Below are 21,284 nucleotides of genomic sequence, written 5' to 3'. Positions count from 1 at the left end.
GTAGCTCTGGAAGCCACCTTTCGGATTCCGGGGGTGGTGGCTGAAGGAGGTATGCTTTGTGGCGGATATCCGGCCGCCCTCTCTTTTGTCCACCGAGGTAGCTCGGCAGATGTGAGGTTGCTATCCCAGATTGCTGGTTTACTGGCATGAAGGGTAGGGTATGGCACGGGTTCCATGCTGCATCTGCGCTACTAGCGGTGTCGAGTCCTCTTGGGCGCGGAGGGAGATTTCTGGCCCTTTCATCCCTCCTAGGAACTATCCCTCCCCGGTCCCCCCTTTTTTTTTCTTTTTTTTTTTATTTTTATTTTCTTTTCTTCTTTCTTTTTTTTTCTTAAAAACAAAAAGAAAGAAGTAACCTAACCATGGCAGCCCTAGTCCATGAACCTGGTACCCCCGGGCCCCTTCTTGATACCGCACCCCGTTCTGACCCCGCCTCGTCTTTGGACCACTCTTCAGACATTCCTCATGCCTCTGTACCTATTGCCGGTGCTGTTTCCTCACCCGCTTCAGGTACTGAGGCCTCGACTGACTCCTTCGATTTATCAGACCTTCGCTCTCCTCTGACTATGCTTCCGGCCTCTCCCTCTACGGTGCGGCAATTTTCAAATCGCCGACCCGTTCCACGTCGGACCAACTCTGGTCCCACGCCTAAACGTCAACGACAATTACCTGCTGATGATACTTCTCCACCTTCACCTTCTCGTTCTTCTCAGAAACGATCGACACGTCCTTCACTACCTTTCCACGCTCAGTTTCAGACTGAACAGTGGACTAAATTCTTCACTTTACGACCAACTTCCTCTACTGCCTATCTTTCTGACCATAGTATTGGCAAGGCACTCCTACGCCATGTTGGTAAAGATATTTCTTTTCATGCTCTTAAGAGCGGTACGCGCATCATTACCGTACAGAATGCTACCCAGGCTCGTGAGCTCTCTCGTCTTACCCATATAGATACTGTTCCTGTCACCCTTGAAAAACATCATTCCCTCAATTCTTGTAGTGGTACCGTTATTCTGCCCCATACCATAGTTCAACAAAATTTCCAGACATGTGGCACCGACATTCTAGAACAGCTGGAACTCCAAGATCTCCCAATCCTCAAGGTAGACACTTACGTTCTTCCTGCCCGTGGGCGGAGACGATACCCTAGCAATGTGGCTCGTTTAACTTTTGACAGCCGAGAACTCCCATCCTCCGTTTATATAGCAGGACATCGGTTACAAGTTCGAAAGGTGATCCCTACACCACAACAGTGTAGAAATTGCTGGCGATTTGGCCATCCAGCGAAATATTGCAGATCTATCGCCGAATGCCCAGTCTGTGGTGCCGATGACCATTCTAATACGTCTTGCAATCGATCTCCCTCTTGCCTTAACTGTCATGAGGCTCACCCTTCGTACTCTCGCCGTTGTCAGGTCTATTTAAACGAGCGGGAAATCCGTTACCTCAAAGAGACAGAAGGTCTCCCTTATGCCATGGCAGTTTCTCATCTCCGCCTCCAAGGGAGACTCCCACGTGTTTCTTATTCCCGTGTTTCAAAACGTCCCCCCACTTCTGGTATCCCATCTTCTACACCCACCTCTGTGGTTACCTCTCCCATAATCACTCCTGTATCTAATCCTTTTGCTGTCCTCGGCTCAGACGTCCCTACTTCAACGCCTCAGTCTAATCTCGCTTCTTCGAGTTCTCTCTTACAAGCCTCAGTATCGACGAGACCTCGTACGACACCTCTTCCCAATCGTCCCTCTACTTCTCAAAAGTCAAAAAAAGGTCCGGTAACACCTCCTACCCATCTTCCACCTCCTCATTTTACCCTCCCTGTCTCTGTCCCTAGTTCTTCCCCTCTCACTGGCTCAGTTACAAGTGCAGAGGTTCACCCTCCTCCTCGTAATGTACCTTCCTCCCCTGTTCCCTCCCAAGTTTCTTCCTCTTCTGCCACCTCCCAGGTTCCTGTCTCTTCTGTCCCCTGCCACGCTTCTCCAGTTCCCTCCACCCTTTCGCCCCCCCCTACCTTGGTACAGTCCAATACAGTTCCAATCTTTACTCATCCTCCCCCTACCATTCCCAATATTGTCTCCCATACGACATCTCTGAATTCCGAAACACTTGAAGCAATCTCTGAATATATTGCAGAGACCAAACCATCAATGGACACTGATCCACCTTCCGCTCTTCCTCTCTCCTCTGCTCCATCTGCGCAACTCCTTTCTTCACAGCGCACCGTTCCTTCGCTGCTTGAACATTTTCCACTGCCTCCGCATGTGGACTTTTCTAACCCTTCTAGTCCGTAGGAACCCTTACCTGCGGATTTCAAGTATCTTTATCATTGCCAATCATGGCCTTTTTACAGTGGAATATACGCGGCCTCAGGGGTAATCGGGGTGAGCTTCAGATGTTACTCTCCCAGTTTGCCCCTGTTGGTGTTTGCTTACAGGAACCAAAATTACACTCTGCTGTTATTTCTCACATCTCAGGCTATAATTTATTGTATTCTTCAGATCCTTTTCCTGATGGGACCTTTAATGAAAGTGCCCTTCTTCTCCGCACTGATATTCCGTACCATCAGCTATTTGTTCATACTTCGCTGCATTACACAGCAGCCCGTATCCACTTACATAGGTGGTATACGCTCTGTTCTTTATATCTCTCTCCTTCTCGGGCATTATCTATTCCGGATTTTGCCTTCCTTGTTTCGTCATTACCGCCACCGATTCTGTTACTTGGTGATTTTAATGCCCACCATTTCCTCTGGGGAGGGTCTCACTGTGATTCCCGTGGAATTCAGTTAGAGGCTTTTCTTGCCACCCACCCCCTCCATGTTTTAAATACAGGTACTCACACCCATTTTGATCCTCGGACTCATACTCTCTCTTGCATCGATCTCTCAGTTTGCTCTTCCTCCGCCGCATTAGACTTTACTTGGTCTGTTCTCCCGGACTTACATGACAGTGATCATTTCCCAATCATTCTTACTTCCCCTTCATATTCGCCACCTCTTCGCACCCCACGCTGGCAATTTAATCGGGCAAATTGGAACCTTTACTCACACCTGACTGTTTTTAAAGAGGTTCCTTCTTCGTCCTCCATCGATGAGCTTTTACACCTCTTCTCGTCCTCCGTTTTCACCGCAGCTTCTCATTCTATACCCCAAACTTCGGGCAGGCATTCTCAGAAATGCGTGCCTTGGTGGTCTCCTGCTTGTGCTCGTGCAGTACGTTTGAAACGCGCTGCATGGGGCAGGTACCGGTACAATAGAACCACAGAGCGACTCCTTGATTTTAAACAGAAGCGTGCGATCGCTCGCCGTGTCATCCGTGACGCTAAACGCACTTGCTGGCGAGATTATGTCTCCACCATCACCTCTGCTTCCTCTATGAGTGCAGTCTGGAAAAAAGTACGAAAACTGAGTGGTAAATATTCTCCTGACCCGGCTCCTGTTCTGCGGGTTGCCGGTGTTGATATAGCAAACCCACTAGATGTTGCCAATGAAATTGGCAATCATCTGGTCCGTATTTCTCAGGGACTCCATCTATGCCCCTCATTTCTTTCCTCAAAGTCTGCCAGAGAGTTAGCACCCTTGGACTTTTCTTCTCTCAGAGAAGAACAGTATAATGTGCCTTTTACACTTCAAGAACTGGAGGCAACACTCTCAGCTTGTCGATCATCGGCAGCTGGGCCCGACGACATTCATATTCGTATGCTACAACATTTACATCAGTCAGCCCTTGCAGTCCTATTACACCTTTACAATCTTATTTGGTCACAAGGAGTTCTTCCACAGCTGTGGAAATCCGCCATTGTTCTCCCTTTCCGCAAACCAGGCACTACGGGACATGAAACCTCCCACTATCGTCCCATTGCTCTTACCAGTGCAGTTTGCAAAGTAATGGAACGTCTAGTAAATAGACGTTTAGTGTGGTATTTAGAGACACACAACAGTCTCTCCACTCGTCAATATGGCTTTCGTAAGGGACGTTCTACCATAGACCCCTTACTGCGCTTGGATACGTATGTTCGTAATGCCTTTGCGAATAACCACTCAGTTATTGCCATATTTTTTGACCTTGAGAAGGCATATGACACAACTTGGAGGTATAATATTTTAGCCCAAGCCCACTCCTTAGGCCTTCGAGGCAATCTACCATCCTTCCTTAAGAACTTTTTAACTGACAGGCATTTCCGTGTTCGGGTTAATAATGTGCTCTCCCCGGACTTTGTCCAAGCTGAAGGTGTCCCCCAGGGATGTGTTCTGAGCACAACACTTTTTCTCCTTGCTATTAATGATTTGGCCTCTAGTCTTCCATCAAATATTTGGTCATCACTCTATGTTGATGACTTTGCTATTGCCTGTGCAGGCGCTGACTGTCACCTCCTTACAGTTTCTCTCCAGCATGCAGTCGACCGTGTTTCCAATTGGGCCACCACACATGGGTTTAAATTTTCCAGCACTAAAACCCACCAAATCACTTTCACTAGACGCTCTGTCATCTCTGATCATCCTTTGTACCTCTATGGCTCACGTATCCCTGAACGTGATACAGTCAAGTTTCTGGGCCTCCTCTTTGATCGTAGGTTATCCTGGAAACCTCACATTACCTCTCTGAAGGCAACTTGTCACAGCCGGCTGAACCTTCTTAAAACCCTTGCTCATCTTTCGTGGGGAGCTGATCGTCGAACCCTCCTTCACCTACATTCCACCCTTATTTTATCGAAACTTGATTATGGTGACCAGATCTATTCAGCGGCATCTCCTGCTACTCTCTCTAGCCTTAACCCCATTCATCACCAAGGATTACGTTTATGCCTTGGTGCTTTTCGCTCTTCCCCTGTCGAAAGCCTCTATGCAGAAGCGAACGTTCCATCCTTATCCGATCGCCGTGATGCCCATTGCCTGCGCTACTATGTACGCTCTCATGATCTCCGCAATCCTTCCATTTATAGAATGGTCACTGATATTAGTAGACATTCTTTATTTGTTCGCCGCCCCTGCTTACTCCGTCCCTTCTCTCTTCGCCTTCATTCGCTCTTGTCTTCTCTTCAACTACCACCTTTCTATGTACATGTAGCATCTCACTTTTCCCTACCCCCCTGGGAGGTCCCAGCTGTTCGAGTCTGTTCTTTCTCCCTCCCTTGCTCGAAAGCCCAACTGTCTACGGTCGCTTCCCGCTCTCTTTTTCTTGACCACTTTCACTCTCATTCTCATGCCATTGCTGTGTACACAGATGGCTCTAAGTCTTCTGACGGCGTAGGATTCGCAGCAGTGTTTCCGGACAGCGTCGTACAAGGGCATTTACTATCTTCAGCTAGTATTTTTACTGCTGAATTATATGCCATTCTTACAGCACTTATCCGTATTGCATCTATGCCTGTGTCATCATTTGTGGTTGTCTCAGACTCCCTTAGTGCTTTACAGGCTATACAAAAATTTGATACACCTCACCCCTTAGTCCTCCGTATCCAACTTTGGCTACGCCGCATCTTTACTAAGCATAAAGATATTGTTTTTTGTTGGGTCCCTGGTCATGTTGACGTACAGGGCAATGAACAGGCAGACACTGCTGCGCGGTCAGCAGTACATGACCTACCAGTTTCTTACAGAGGTATTCCATGTACGGACTATTTTGCTGTAATATCTTCCCACCTTCACACCCGTTGGCAACAACGTTGGTCTACTATGCTCGGCAACAAACTTCAGTCTATTAAACCGAGTATAGGTTACTGGCCGTCTTCTTATCACCAGTGTCGAGGTTGGGAGACTACTCTCTCCCGTCTTCGCATTGGCCATACTCGTCTTACTCATGGATATCTCATGGAGAGGCGTCTTGCTCCTCTCTGTGAGAATTGCCAAGCTCCATTATCAGTCAGCCACATTCTGTTGGACTGCCCACTTTATCAACGAGCACGCAGAATTTACCTCTGTCGTCGTCTTCGCCCCGCTGCTCTCTCTTTACCTTCCCTTCTCGCTGATGGACCCACCTTTCATCCGGACTCTCTTATTGACTTTTTGACAACGACTGACTTACTTCACAAATTCTGATACTTTCAGCCCTTTCTACTTGTATCTCTTGCTACCCTCTACCCCCGTACTATCCCCTGCCCCGCTGTTTTCTGTAACCTGCTGATCATCCCCCCTCCCTCCTGCCATCCAATTCCCTTGCTTCCTTCCCTACCCTGCAGCGCTGTATAGCCCTTGTGGCTTAGCGCTTCTTTTTGATTATAATAATAATGTACCCAAAAGAAAGACTTCAGGTTTAGAATTGGCTAGGATATACTTGGTGTTATGATGGAAAGTGGATGTTATTTTCTTGTGTATTACCTGTTCATTTATTGGGTCTAGAGATTTATTGTGGAATCTGGTATCAACTTTTGGTTGTTTGGGTTGAAGAGCTTCCATGCCATATCCTGCAGTGGCAAATTATGCTTTTACGTTATCAGATATCAAGATAAATTAAGATTATATTTTTTATAGTTTTGTTAACTTTGTTTTAGAAAGTACATAAGAAGTCTTATAAAAAGAATTTAAGACTTATGATTTATAAAGTGCAATTTTTGGTTTAGGAACTTACAATCCCATAATAAAACTTTATAGATAATGGAACTAATATTTGTTACTCACTTCTTCCTATAGTAATAGTAAAGGTTTTAAAACATCAAGAGAAATAAGTCACAATGCCGTCCCTGGAACAATTCACAAATATCCCACATAAACGTTGTGGTCTGTCCTGCACCATTATCACTTGTGATTTGAAAATGGTTCAGGACGTACCAAAACCTCGTCTATAGTTTCCTCTCAGTTGTGAGTTATTTTCTGTAAGAATAAATTTTGTAAATCTTTACTAGGTTATGCATTAACAAAATATAAATTTAAGTTATGAACTACAGTACTAAAATTCACTGTGTATATCGGAAAATAAGTGAACATTTTACTGTATGAATGTTTTCATTAAATATAATTGGGAAGGAAAAAAAATTATAAAATTTAATGGGCTCTGAATGCTAGGGTAAGAATACATGGGTTAGTGAAGATATATTTAACAGCAATATGTGGTGTGAATATCATGCAGAGAATTCGGAGTGCAGATATAAAGAGGCAATTTGGGGTAATCGGGTATAATTCAGAGGGCTGAAAAGAAGTAGGTGGTTTGAGCATGTAGAGAGGTTGGAGAGGGATAGGTTGATGAAGAAAGCATATAAATCAGGAGTGGAAAGGGTTGTCCCAGGAATGGTTGGAATGAAGGGGATAAAAGAGACTTTGAGTTTTAACCCGTAAATGGTCCAAACGTAAATATACGTTTTTTCAACATTTGAAAGTATGTAAAAAAAGTAGATCATCTTTGTTTTTTACATTTGAAAATGTGTAAAAAACTTTGATCTACTTTTTTTTTTTTTTTGTTATATTTGAAAATATGTAAAAAAAACGTAGATCTACTTTTGGAGCGCTACACATGTGAACGTAGATCTACTTGGACCGTTTACGGGTTAAGAGCTTCAGCATCCAGTAGGCTTGTGTGAGCATGTTAGATAGGAGTGAATGGAGACATGGTTTTTAATGGACATACTGTAGGAGTTTGAGTAAATTAAATTTTAAAAAGGGATTCAGGAAAATCAGTTAGCAGTTGGAAGGTAATCTGATCTTGATGTCAGCACACTTCAGAAAAAGCAGCAATTGAGTGAATGATGGTGGATGTTTTTTCTTCTTGGTTCACCCTGCTTTAGCAGGAAATGGTTGTTGATGAGTTGAAAAAATTTAATTTTAATTTTTGGGGTTAATATAGCAATTTATAAGTATGTGTGTGTGTGTGCATGTGCATGAGTGAAAGAGTCGAAGTAAATTGTTAAGGGGTTTTACTCTTGAAACAAAGAATTTTGTAGGTGAGTAAAAGCTGGAGAGCATATGGCTTAATTTCTTTACAAGTGAATAGAAAATTATTATTATTTAATAACATTTCTCAGGGATGGCAGTATTCCCATTGGATATTAACATACAGAAATGCAGTCTGATATAATGATATAAGTGCATGAAAACAGACTAGATTTTTTTTTTTTTGACACCGGCCGTGTCCCACCAAGGCAGGGCGACTGAAAAGAAAGAATCCCCCTCCCCCCCAAAAAAAAAACTCATTATCAGTCAACACTTTCACCATCACTCACACACAATCACTGCCTTTGAAGAGGTGCCCAAATACAACAATTTAGATAGTCACTCCAAACTGCCAATATCCCAAGCCCCTCCTTTAAAGTTCAGGCATTGTACTTCCCTTTTCCAGAACTCAAGTCCGGCTAACCGGTTTCCCTGAATCCCTTTTCAAAATATTACCCTGCTCACACTCCAGCTCATCAGGTCCCAAAAACCATTCGTCTCCATTCACTCCTATCTAACATGCTTATGCACACTTGCTGGAAATACAAGCCCCTCATCCACAAAACCTCCTTTACCCCCTCCCTCCAACTTTTTCGATGAGTCAAAAGCAGAAAAATTATCAGGAAATCAGACCAAGGGTTCATGTACTTTGAGAAATAGACAGTACTGTATGGTTGTAGTACAGTTTACAAAACTAGGATAATTCATGTGCATCATGTGCAGTGTGTCCAGCACTTGTTGGTGTACCCTACCATTCTGGTTGACTGTAGTCCAGTCAGATTCTTAATTTGATGGCCAGGGAAGATACATGGGAGGTATTAAAAATGTATGGAATAGGTAGTAGGTTATTAAAAGATGCAAACACTGTATAACCCTTGTGGTTTAGCGCTTTTGATTATAATAATAAATGATGTAGAGATTTTTTGAGAGGCTCAGAGTAGGCTATATAGAGGAGACTGTTCCAGTAAAAGTAGTCCTTAGATGGGAATATGTGATGTCATTGAGGTAGCTCAATGTTTTTATAAATTGGTTTATAAAATAAGTGAATTCTAAGGTTTTGGAGAGATGTTTGCTTTAAAGATAATGACTAATATGAAGTGGGAGTTGTTGCAGCTGCTTTTTGCTGATTACATAGTACTTTTGGGAGATTCACAAGGTGGAGTAGTTTGGGAAGATACATAAAAAAAAAAGTTAAGAGCGAACATAGAAAAGAACAAGTTAATGAAGATATGTCTGATAGCTTACCGTTCGATATCAAGACTGCTATGATGCTACTGTTGAGTCAGGCTTCCTCACCCACTGGGTCACATACAGTTTCATATAAGATTGGCTCCTGATCTGCAAGTTGCCTTCAAATCTATGACCTCTTCCTATACTGCATGTCTAAATGGCCAGTTCATATTATAACCAAGCTAAAATTGCACAAACCATTTGACTTATGTCTGTTCACAAGGGGGGGGGGGCACTTTGGAGCTGAATTGCATATTTATCATATTCAAAGTGACCTCATTAGTAATCAGGGTAAGATAAAACTTCTGATATTGTAATTTTGATTACCTTTTGAAGTTGCAAGAAAAAAAAAAGATAATGTCCTGGGTTACCAAAGGGTAGAAGTGAGCGAGCCTGACAGAAGCAGCAAACATGCATTCACTTAATTTTTTATTTTTTAAATGTTTTTGTTTAAGTTTGACCCAAATGAAGTTTGTTACAATACTATGGATAGAGTAATTCACAACTAACTCAATTTGTAGATAAATCCAAAGACAACATTTTGTTGTCCTGGACAGTTATCAAATCATAACTTGATAATGGTCCAAGATGTACAGTAACATTTTAAGATTTATCTGCAGTGTGTGAGTTAGTTGAAAATGAACCCACAGGATATATTGAAATAGAAATTATATATTCAGTAAGTCATCAGTCAGTTGTTTACACATCTGCTAACTAATTTAATATGATTTAGAACTTTAATAAGTAAAAAATGGGCAAGTCCAAGGAGGAACATTTTGAAGGAGTGTGACCATGTACTGTACATGCACCAGCAGTGCTTATACACTTATGGAATACACAGGAAAGACTCACAATGAAACAACAGCTGTATAGTGCCATAATATAGGAATCTGCACATTGGACAGGCATTCTTAATTTCTTAACCCTTAAACTGTCCAAACGTATATCTACATTCACTTGTGTAGCACTCTGAATATTTTGGGATTTTTTTTTTTTTTAAATGAAGAGCGCATTTTTCCCAGGGTCCCTGAATTTTGTCATACAGCACACACTGAGTACATAGACCCATTCTCTCATGTCTAGGCAACTCAGGCCTATCGTGCCAAGGTTATAAGCATGTAAAATAAATCGTAGATCTACATTTGGAGCGCTACGCACGTAAAAGTAGATCTACGTTTGGACAGTTTAAGGGCTAACATTGCAAGGAAAAAAAGTTGATTGTTAAATTTGTTTGGATCTATAACTTCCTGACAAATAGAACACAAAGTAATAGTAAACAGAGTAAAGTCCTAGGCAGCCACGGTAAAAGGCTCTGTTCCACAAGGCACAGTACTCGCTCCCATTCTATTCCTCATCCTCATTTCTGACATAGACAGAGATGTAAGCCATAGCTCTGTGTCTTCCTTTGTGGTTGACACCCGGATTACCATAGCAGTGACCTCCATTGAAGACACCATGAGACTCCAAGCGGACATCAACCAAATCTTCGAATGGGCGACTCAAAACAATATGAAGTTCAACGAGGAGAAATTTCAGCTACTCGGATATGGGAAACTTGAAGAAATAAAAAATGTATCAGGGTATATGACAAATTCTAACCATACAATAGAGTGGAAAAGTAATGTGAAGGACCTGGGAGTGATAATGTCAGAGGATTTCGCCTTCAAAGACCACAACACTGTATCTACCTCATCCGCTAGGAAAATGATAGGATGGATAATGAGAACCTTCAAAACTAGGGACGCCAAGCCCATGATGATTCTCTTCAAATCGCTTGTGCTCTCTAGGCTGGAATACTGCTGTACACTAACGGCCCCCTTCAAGGTTGGCGACATTGCAGACCTGGAGAGCATACAAAGAACTTTCACGGCACACATAAGTATGATAAAGCACCTAAATTACTGGGAACAGTTTAAGGTCCTTGATCTGTATTCCCTCGAATGCAGGCGAGAGAGATACATGATAATATACACTTGGAAGGTCCTGGAGGGATTGGTACCTAACCTGCACATGAAAATCACTCCCTATGAAAGCAAAAGACTCAGCAGGAGATGCAACATTCCCCCGATGAAAAGCAGGGGCGCCACGAGTACATTGAGAGAGAACACAATAAGTGTCCAGGGCCCAAGACTGTTCAATTGCCTCCCAGCATACATAAGGGGGATTACCAATAGACCCCTGGCTGTCTTCAAGAAGGTACTGGACAGGCACCTTACCTGACCAACCGGGCTGTGGTTCGTACGTCAGCTTGCATGCGGCCAGCAGTAACAGCTTGGTTGATCAGGCCCTGATCCACCATTAGGCCTGGTCTCAGACTGGGCCGCGGGGGCATTGACCTCCGAAACCCTCTCCAGGTAAACTCCAGGTTATAAAATCTGGCCTCAGTTGCTCTATATGGATTATATTTTATAGGATACACTTTTGTATATTCATATTGGTACACAAACCATAAATTACTACACAATACACAGAGACATTAAATCAAGTACACATACAGTATAAAGTTTTTATGAGATGACTAGGATGAATAGTAATACATATTTAAAAATAAATTTGATTATTACTAACTTTTAAAAGTAGAATGCAAATTTAACTATCAGTAAAGTACTTGCAGTTAGTACTATATTGAGAGTGATTAGCTGGACTTAAGTCCTGGAAATCGGAAGTACAATGCCTGCACTTTAAAGTAGGGGTTTGGAATATTGGCAGTTTGGAGGGATGTCTACGCTGTCGTATCTGAGCACCTCTGCAAAAACAGTGATTATATATGAGTGATGGTAAAAGTGTTGAATGATAAAAGTTTTCTTTTCTTTCTTTTTGGGTCACCCTGCCTTGGTGGGAAATGGCCAACGTTTTAAAAAAAAAAAATTGCTCCATATATAGGGACACTGAAATTGGCTACGTATACGTTAAGGCACAATACTTTCTGTAAAACAAATTGTTAGATAATCCTAGTCTTCTACCATACCGATACGCAGATTACGTATACTGTATATATACTGTAGAGAGGATAATTGAAGTACAGGTTGGAAAATTATCTGCTTAACTACTTACAATTATAATACGTATAATAATTGCCTTAATGTTAGTTGTCTAGTGGCGATGAATGTGTTTTGCACCAGATTTACTTCCATTGTTGTCCTACTATATTTTATTCACCACAGATTTTGCACTAAATATTCCATATTGGTTTAGCGCTTGTTTGTGAAATAATGGTACATAAACTAGATTGGTATGATAATGAATCGGCGACACAAAATTTTGCTGAATTAACTGCTTTATTAGAATATACAATAAAGTGTTGTACATGAATAGCATCAGTGTAAAACAATTTTTATTAGCACCTGTAATATTTCGTCTCAGTCGAAATCAGGTTCATTTCACACATTTTAAGCAAACTTAACAATATATTAGGAAAATCATTAATAACATATGAAAATGTGTTCAAAAGTTGAGTTATGGAAACCATAATCAGAACTGCTAAATATTTCTTAATGGTCTTAAGGAATTTTTATATTTTTGAAAGAAAAGCTCTTAATATTCTTGTACAGGCAGACACCTCATGGTGTGATAAGGATTGCTGTATTTGTAGATACTGTGAGCTGAACTGGCTGGGCTTCTCATACCTCAGTGGCTGCAGCTGTGGTATTAATGGAGAATTGCTACTGGTGTATGCCATACATGGGGACCAGTATAATAATTATATTCCTTACGAAGGTGAGCTTTACTCATGCAGTTGAGGCTCATTGGTGGACAGTGTAATTTGAGGAATGTATTGAGGTAAAACTAGAGGTTCAGTGCTGGTTCAACTGACTCAGTTGGCTGATCATATTTGGCTAGGGTCAAGCAGGGCTTATAACACATACACCTTTTTAGGACTGTAGCTGCTTCCAGATATTTGAAGAGGTTACTTGCAAATTCCTCTCCATTACCTTTATAGTCATTAAAGCAATTAATGCTTTTCCTTGTTAGGCTCAGTGGTTGGTGGGGGAATGTCATACTGGTGGTCTTGTTGTTGCTGGGTGTGCTGACTATAATTTGTTAACCTGTTTCTTAATACCTCATATGTTTAAACTACTTCATTTGCATACTGATGCTCTATGCACTAGATTTTGTGTTCAGATTACAGCACTATAATAATCCAAGTTTACTTACCGTAAGTGAATAATATACAGTTTCTTCCTCAGATCTCTCACCTTTGCACTCCTTGTTATTACAACTTGCAGACTCCAGTTTCATTCTTACCTGAACTAGTATCATACCACAGTTGAGCTTTTTTTTTTTTCTCTCTCAATAAGTTGGCCGTCTCCCACCGAGGCAGGGTGACCCAAAAAGAAAGAGAATCCCCAAAAAGAAAATACTTTCATCATCATTCAACACTTTCACCTCACTCACACGTAATTACTGTTTTTGCAGAATCACCCAGATACAACAGTTTAGAAGCATATATAACATACCCCTCCAAACTGCCAATATCCCAAACCCCTCCTTTAAAGTGCAGGCAGTGTACTTCTCATTGAGCTTCATTACTATTTGGGGGGGGGTAGAAGACAGGTCATAATGTGACTTGTGGTGACCTGTATAGGCTTTTTTTTTTAATCCTTTACTGATGTCTTGAACACTGGACCTTTTAATTTGGTCGTTTTATATTTCCTAGATTTTGATTAGGCAGTTATAAATGATCTTAATGATAATGATCATTTTCCCATTATCACCACCACCTCCCACTCCTTTACCCATTCCCAATGCTTCTTATTGTAGCATTGAGAGAGTGGTGACTGGGCATTCTTTGCTGCCATAATGTATGCCAGCATCAGCAATTAATTGGCAGCTATCTCATTACAGGAAGCGATTGACAGTTCACCCTATTGGACCTTCTTTTCCAAAATACACTTTTTCACAAGCCACTTTGTTATTCCATGTTGCATGCTGTTCCTCTTGATTCCTTCTTATGACTTGCCAGTAGACAAAATTCCTGGAATTTTTCTTTGATATTTTTCATGGAAATATCACATTCTCTCTCTCTCAAATCTGATTAAGTCTACACTGGATTTTTGCCTTAGTCTCTCCTGGGGAACTGAGAGAAAAATCTTTCATTGTCTTTGTTCATCTGGTCTTGTCAAAGTTGGAATCTGTCCATTTTTGAGGTGAATGTTATCCATCATCAGTGTTTACATTAGGTTTGGGGGATCTTTTGGTTGTCCTCTGTTGAGTCTGATGCTGCTGCTTTGCAGGATTGCCACATTACCAGTTGCTTTCATTATTTTGTTCATTTCCATACTCACTATATATAATGGCCTCAAGGGTTCTCATGGATATTAACATGCTAGGTAATTTCTATTGATGTTCCTCCTCATTTCAGTCCTTTAATCTCTGCATTCAATCCCTTGTAGATTTCCATCTGTTATTCATTTGCTGTTCTTCCTATCAAATACTTCTCACTCCCAGCTTGGAAAATCCCAACACAGCCCATTTGCCATTCTTTTCTACACTTAATAAAGACTTTCTTCTTTATTTTATAATTGTGTTCTCTCTTGAGTACTATCAATCATGCACTGATGTACTGGTTGGGTAAACTAATGGCTCAAAGTCTTCTGCAGGGGTGCAGTATGCTTGTCTTTTTCTGTTGTACTTTTCGAGGATGTGTTCGTGATCTGCCAGTATTTTCACTGATGAGTCCTATGCCCTACTTGAAACAGTAATCTACATTGCTACCATATCTGTCTCATCATTTATTGTTATTTCAGATTCTCACAGTGGACTGCCCTCGATCCAGTCATTAGATTCTTCCCATCCCCTTGGGCTTTGCATTCTGTGTTGACTTCAAATCATCTTCAGTAGACACAGAAAAAGTTAGTTGTTTGCTGGATCCCTAGTCATTTTGGCATTCCTGGCAATGAACTTATCGACCCCACTGCATGTTCATCTGTAAAGAGCCTTCCAATCTTCCACAGACAGTTGTCCTTTCCAAACATTTACCTGCTTATCACCTAGCACATATGGAATTGCTTGTAACATCGTTGGCCTATGAAGCTGACTAAAAACTGTTTTCTATTAGCTTCCGGCCAGTCTTGCCTTATTGTTTGCATTTGAGAGAGATATCTTTCATGACTGCACATTGGTTTTACAGACTTGCCCATGGTTGTCTCATGGAGAGGGCACCCAGCACTGCTCTGTGAGACTTGCCAGGTCACAATGACCATCTTATGATAAATTTCCTCGTTTATCTGAGCATGATGAGTTTCTTTTTGACTTGGTTTTTCAGTGCCATGATGTGTTTTGTCTGCCCTCTGGAGGTTCCACCTTTGATGCACTGATTTTGAATGCCTTATTTTGCCTTTGCATTTGTTTTCAATACTTCTACACTTAGTTTCCCTTTCCCCCTTCCCATTTCCTTATATCATGCAGAACTCAATAACTCTGTAGTTTTTATCACTTTTCACCAATAGTGATATCTCTCCCATTCAGAATTCTTACTTATAATGAAGAACTAAAAATAAATGTGGAATTCAGGACATACTCTGAAATAAATTTTTGTGAATGATGAAAAATTCTCAATTGAAAAGTCAACTGGTCTGCTGAGAAATATGTGACGAGTTGCAGTGCAGGTTGCTAGTTAACCAGCTCCTTCCACCTAAATAATCTTTTTCTTCATATACAAAAGAACTTAACATTTATTTTGTATTAAACCACACTCTTAAAGTATTTATTAGCTATAGCTTCCTTTGAAATTCAAACATTATAAGAGTCTGATATGTTGTTTCTCATCTGTGTGAGGGAGGAAGGAGTCGACGAGTGGAGTAACAATGGGAGGAGGCCATTTCTTTCCTCCCAACTCAACCTATGTCCATATTTACAACATAAAAGCTGCGTGCTTTGTTTAAACGTTCCTTGTATGCTGCCATTAACCACTTTAGTCTCACTAGGGCTGAAACCGGTTGTACTCGAGCTTCTCCTTCCAATGTCGTGCTTAGTTATGGTGCAATCCTAAACCACATTCCACGGCACAGGGTACGTTAAAGACCCTTTAATGGGAAGTGGGTGCCTTAATGTTAGTGAAGGGATCTTGATCTATTGAATTAGAGCTACCCTCATCTTGAAAATTGGGTTGGGCAAATGTTTTGTTAGTGGGATGAATTGTAAAGGACCTGCCTAGTATGGGCCAACAGGCCTGCTGCAGTGTTCCTCCTTTCTTATGTTCTTCTTATTACCTGCCATTCCCTGGGTACTGTATGACTCCCAGCAGGTGTAGTGCTTCCCCATGAATATAATGCTGTACAAAAGAACTGAACATATATTTTATATTAAGCTACTTTTGCAACTACTGTACGGATATTTATTTGGTCAGTAAGATTATCAACACTGAAAATGGGGATAGTTTATTTCCAAATCTCATCTGCAAATCACATTTTTTTATGCTGCTCTTATAAGGTCATTAATAAGAGATTGTACGTATATGCCATTACTTGCCATCATAGGAGTGCATGGGGGATGCTTTCCACAAAAACTTAATCCTACTCTCTCCCTCCTTTAACTGAGTCATCTATTAAAAAACTAATTTAACAAATGATAAAATCTACCCACCCACCCTGACCCAAATGTCCACTCACTCATTATTTTCTCATTTAAATTAATCACTAAAACCAAAGTTAAGAAGTAACCTGACACATGTTAGTGAAATAATTTTTCAACGTCATACTGACTTTTGACACAATTTGTCAAGTTGGGCCCTCCAAGATTTGATAATCTTGTATAAACAAACATATTCAAGAATTTATTATTTCCAAACAATACTGTAGGGTACATTAAGTTATTTAGGAGGACTACAACTGGCCATTGCAATTAGTTATGATACTTATCAAAAAGGCAACAACTACAGGGACAAGGTTTAAAATAAGGATTCTCTGGATCTTTCACTTTGGAAATTTCAGTCAGAAATCTTTGGAAGCAAAGTAATGAAGGGGAAAGGAATGGGAGTTTGCATAGTAGTCTAGATGGATGCATTGTGGTGTGCAGACCAGTCCAGAAAGACTGGACTGCACCCTTGAACACATCTGTGTTGACTACCTTTCATTGCATTGCTCCTGAAGATGTGATTTCAATTTGCAACACGGAAGGCCTAGAGTAACCTCATTCTTACCTCTATCTGGTTGATGTGTACTACTGATTGCTTGTTTGTGATTAGTTAATATAGATCTGTATATAATTATAGAGGCACTCTATGACCCTTATGTGTTTAGTGCTTCCCCTTGAGTATAATATGATAATAGTTGTTTATATAAACAGAGAGAGATGTTACCTAGATCTTGAGCTTCAGATAGTTTTGTGACAATCTTTGTTTAGTATGCTGATGTTTATCTTGTAGCACATTTAGTGTGCTGGTGTTGGTCCCATAGCATATTCATTGTGCTGATGTTCGTCTTGTAGTGTGCTGGTGTTGATACCATCACTCATACAGTGCTGATGTTGATCCCGTAGTACACACAGTGCTAGTGTTGATCCCAGAACACATTCAGTGCTGGTGTTGATCTTACAGCACATAGTGTGCAGACGTTGCTTTTATACGACATGTAATGTGCTGGTGCTGATCCCATAAAACATACACTATGAGATAATTGTTTGTTAGTGTCATTTACATCATAATTCATTATCAGTTGAACATTATTCCAACTACTGGTTAATTTATTAACTTTGCCTTTGTGCTTGTGTCATTGTTATATTTTGGAATGTGAATGCTATTCCTGTAACATCTTGGTGGCTTATGTTACTCTGTGTATATTATTATTATTAAATTGTGCGTTTCACTTATCTCATAAGCTACGTCTTCACTGTAAAAAAATTGTCAATGAAAATCGTGCTCTCTAGATTAATGGGATATTTCTCCTCTTGATATATAGTCAGCAGTGTTTTAATTACTATGTGTGCTGCATACTGTATTAGTAAATCAGTGGTGTTTGTCATTATTTAGGGTATACTGTATATAAAATAGTGCTTGATTTTGTATTGGGCAATTTTCTAAATGTATTGTATGCAGATGTTAATTGGTACTATTTTTCAATGTATGTTTTATTAAAATTAAAAATTATTGTAAACTGGAACCATCCTGCTTTGTTGAAGGGTTTATGTATGTGCAGTGTACATTAACTAATTAAAAAAGTTGTGATGTAATTCTCAGTTTCCTTAGCATTTACATAAATTTTCATTCAGCACCTTTCAGTTTTAGTCATTCTATTATACACTTGCAATTTAACCAGGTTTCCTCAGGCATTTAAAGAATTTGATCATATAATATGAAAAAGACATTCTTCTGCATACAATATGCACAGCATCCTGTGGTGTCATCTGTCAGAGGGAATTTTGAGTATAGCATCAATTTTCCTGAAGTAAGGGACCATTCATTTAAATCTCTTACTGATTCCCAATTTAAACACATTGTGAAAGAAAGGTACTGCTGCTCTTAAAGCTACATGTTTATTCCTTACATTTATTAATGGGTACTAAATTATTTCTTACACTGGACTGATACAAAGTTTCAGATTTGTTAGTGATATCTGTAACATCATTTTGATTACCTAAGCCTGTTTAACCCTTTGAGGGTCGACAGGCCCTCTCCGAGACTCGTTCTCAGGGTCGGCCAAATTTAAAAAAAAAAAAAAGAAAATTTTTCTTATGAAAATATAGAGAATTTTTTCCCGATCATAATGACACCAAAAATATGAAATTTGATGGAAAACTTGCGGAATTATGCTCTCGCAAAGTTAGTGGTCTCGGCGATGTTTACGGATCAGTGATTTTGCCCACTTTGAGCCCCATTTTCAGCCAGTTCCACTGTACTAGTTGACAAAAAACATAAATATTTCGCTAGAACTCCATTTTTTCTATTGAATGAGTGCAAGAAACCACCCATTTACCAATTTCAACTATCCAGTACAGTGGTCAGAATTTAGCAATTTTGCCAATTTCACACAAATTTCAAAAGATGCCAATTTCTGAATAGGGTCCAGAACAAACAAGAAATACATTCCTGGCACTAAAATGGCATTTCCTCTGTTCATTAGTCACGTCTCAAGGCCCCACTTACATTCTTTTGCTTTCCACTTTGAATTTTTATTCTCATAAAAAATAGAAGATTTACTGTTATGCAGACTACTGCATTAGTATAAAAAATGGTATGAATCATATTGGCGCACTTGCAAAAGAATATTAGACTCACCAGTTGATGTGTATTGGACACTTGGCATGATTTGTTTACTTTTGAACTTTGGTAAAAATCGAGCATTTCTGCTACTTTGAGCTCAATTTCAAGGTACTTTTCATTGTAAAACCAGTCAAAATCATCTCAATTTCTATGATATGCCTTCCATTCTATAAAATGAGACCAAGAAAACTAGAATAAAACAATAAATACCATACAAAAATACAGTGCAAAGTCACTGTTTTATTCCAAAAAAATGGTCAAAGTTTTTTTTTTCTCATTATGCACTGTGTGCTGCAGGACTTTTTTTATACCATGCACACTGACCACATAGACCCATTCTTTCATATGGAGGCCTACCAGATTTCTCCCACTAGATTTGAGGGCGCTAGAATTTAGGCGTACTAGTACGTCAAAAACCCTGGGTCGTAAGCCGTACTAGTACGTCCGAAACCCTCAAAGGGTTAAGGAAATTAATGAAAAAGTTCTTTTAAGAGGTAATGCCATTATCAAATGCTGTATATTACACTTCTCTTCATTTAAGATACTGTATATATCTTGAAGTTGGTTAGATCTTTGGATGTTAAATTGGACACATGTGCAACTCTTGGGTATCTTTATTGAGGAAACGTTTCGCCACACAGTGGTTTCATCAGTCCATACAAAGGAGAAACTTGAAGAACAGGAGGAGAATGAGGTAATCAGTCCTTCAACCTTGAGTCGATGTGGTCAGTCCATCAATCTATTCAATCTTTTCAAGATTGATGGACTGACCACATCGACTCAAGGTTGAGGGACTGATTACCTCATTCTCCTCCTGTTCTTCAAGTTTCTCCTTTGTATGGACTGATGAAGCCACTGTGTGGCGAAACGTTTCCTCAATAAAGATACCCAAGAGTTGCACATGTGTCTAATTTAACAACATGTCGGTTCTCTGAACCATTCATCTAGATCTTTGGATATACAGTACTGTAGTGGATTGTACTTGGGTAATCAAAATGGCACCACAAATACCACAGTCATGAATCTGAAAATTTCATCAGTTGTCATTATCCTTTAATGAATTAATGTGTAGTAAACAGTATAGACTTTAGTTTACCAATGCCATTTTTTTCACAATTTGTTCAGGCTGGATTATTGTGCTTATGGTGTGGTCATAGTAAATAAGGGAATTTTTTTATTTTGCTATAGTCATGCTATGATTGGTACAGATGTTAAAGGAGCATGTTCTTCACATTATTGGTGAAACCATCATAAATCATAAAGTGGTTGGAATACACTACAGGTCGACCATCACTAATCCAGCATCATTGGGACCTGTAGTGTGCCGGATTAGTGAGTTTGCCGGATTACAGAGTGGTTAGGTTAGAATACACTTAATTAACCTATTAATAGAAAGACTTTCTGCTACATCTTCCTCATTTTCATCACTGCTTTCTCCTCTACTGGCTTGCTGCTGTGGATTTACAACCATCTGCACAATTTCTGAGTCAGTATAATGATGAAATTTGAGTCAGTATAATGATGAAATTTGAAATTATACTAGCCAAAATTAGTGCCGGATTACTGATGGAACCGGATAATTGATTGCCGGATTAGTGATGACCGATCTGTACTGACAATCCAAGAAGTAACCCTTAACAAATTTGTGTCTGGATTCTTGATCGGATGATGATCATAATGATAGTCATAGTGAATGCACATTACAGTAATAATAATAATCTTTATTTCTACCAGTATATGATACAACTTATACAAACTCACAAGAGAATTGTGTTGATATTAAATTATCATTTAATTCAGTTGGATGTTTGAAATGTTAGAAATGTGACAGAGGAAACAAAGAACAGTAATGGAGGATAATGCTGCTCATAATTTAGCTGAAGAGAATCATTAGGAAACTGAAATGTCCTCTTACTACTGCATGAGGTTTAATTATATAAATGACTTGCTGAACTTGAGTAAAGCCATTGTTCAATAGAACAAGGATGTGTA

The 21,284-nt window shown here is 40.0% G+C and overlaps 1 protein-coding gene across 8 annotated transcripts in view; it reads left to right on the top strand.

The window, feature by feature from the left end:
* AP-1sigma (AP-1 complex subunit sigma-2) overlaps positions 1-21,284 on the top strand; it is a 58,995-nt gene that overhangs the window by 26,123 nt on the left and 11,588 nt on the right. For 2 of the 8 annotated variants that reach the window (XR_011392128.1, XR_011392129.1), the window contains exon 6: positions 14,842-14,946. The exons of the other annotated variants lie outside the window; for them this stretch is intronic. The gene's annotated coding sequence lies outside the window, so the exon portion shown is untranslated. The remainder of the gene's footprint in view (positions 1-14,841; positions 14,947-21,284) is intronic. 8 annotated transcript variants of the gene reach the window in all.

This window comes from Cherax quadricarinatus, chromosome 18 (assembly GCF_038502225.1).
Source record: "Cherax quadricarinatus isolate ZL_2023a chromosome 18, ASM3850222v1, whole genome shotgun sequence".
Classification (NCBI taxonomy): domain Eukaryota; kingdom Metazoa; phylum Arthropoda; class Malacostraca; order Decapoda; family Parastacidae; genus Cherax; species Cherax quadricarinatus.
This window is presented reverse-complemented; position numbering and strand designations above follow the sequence as displayed.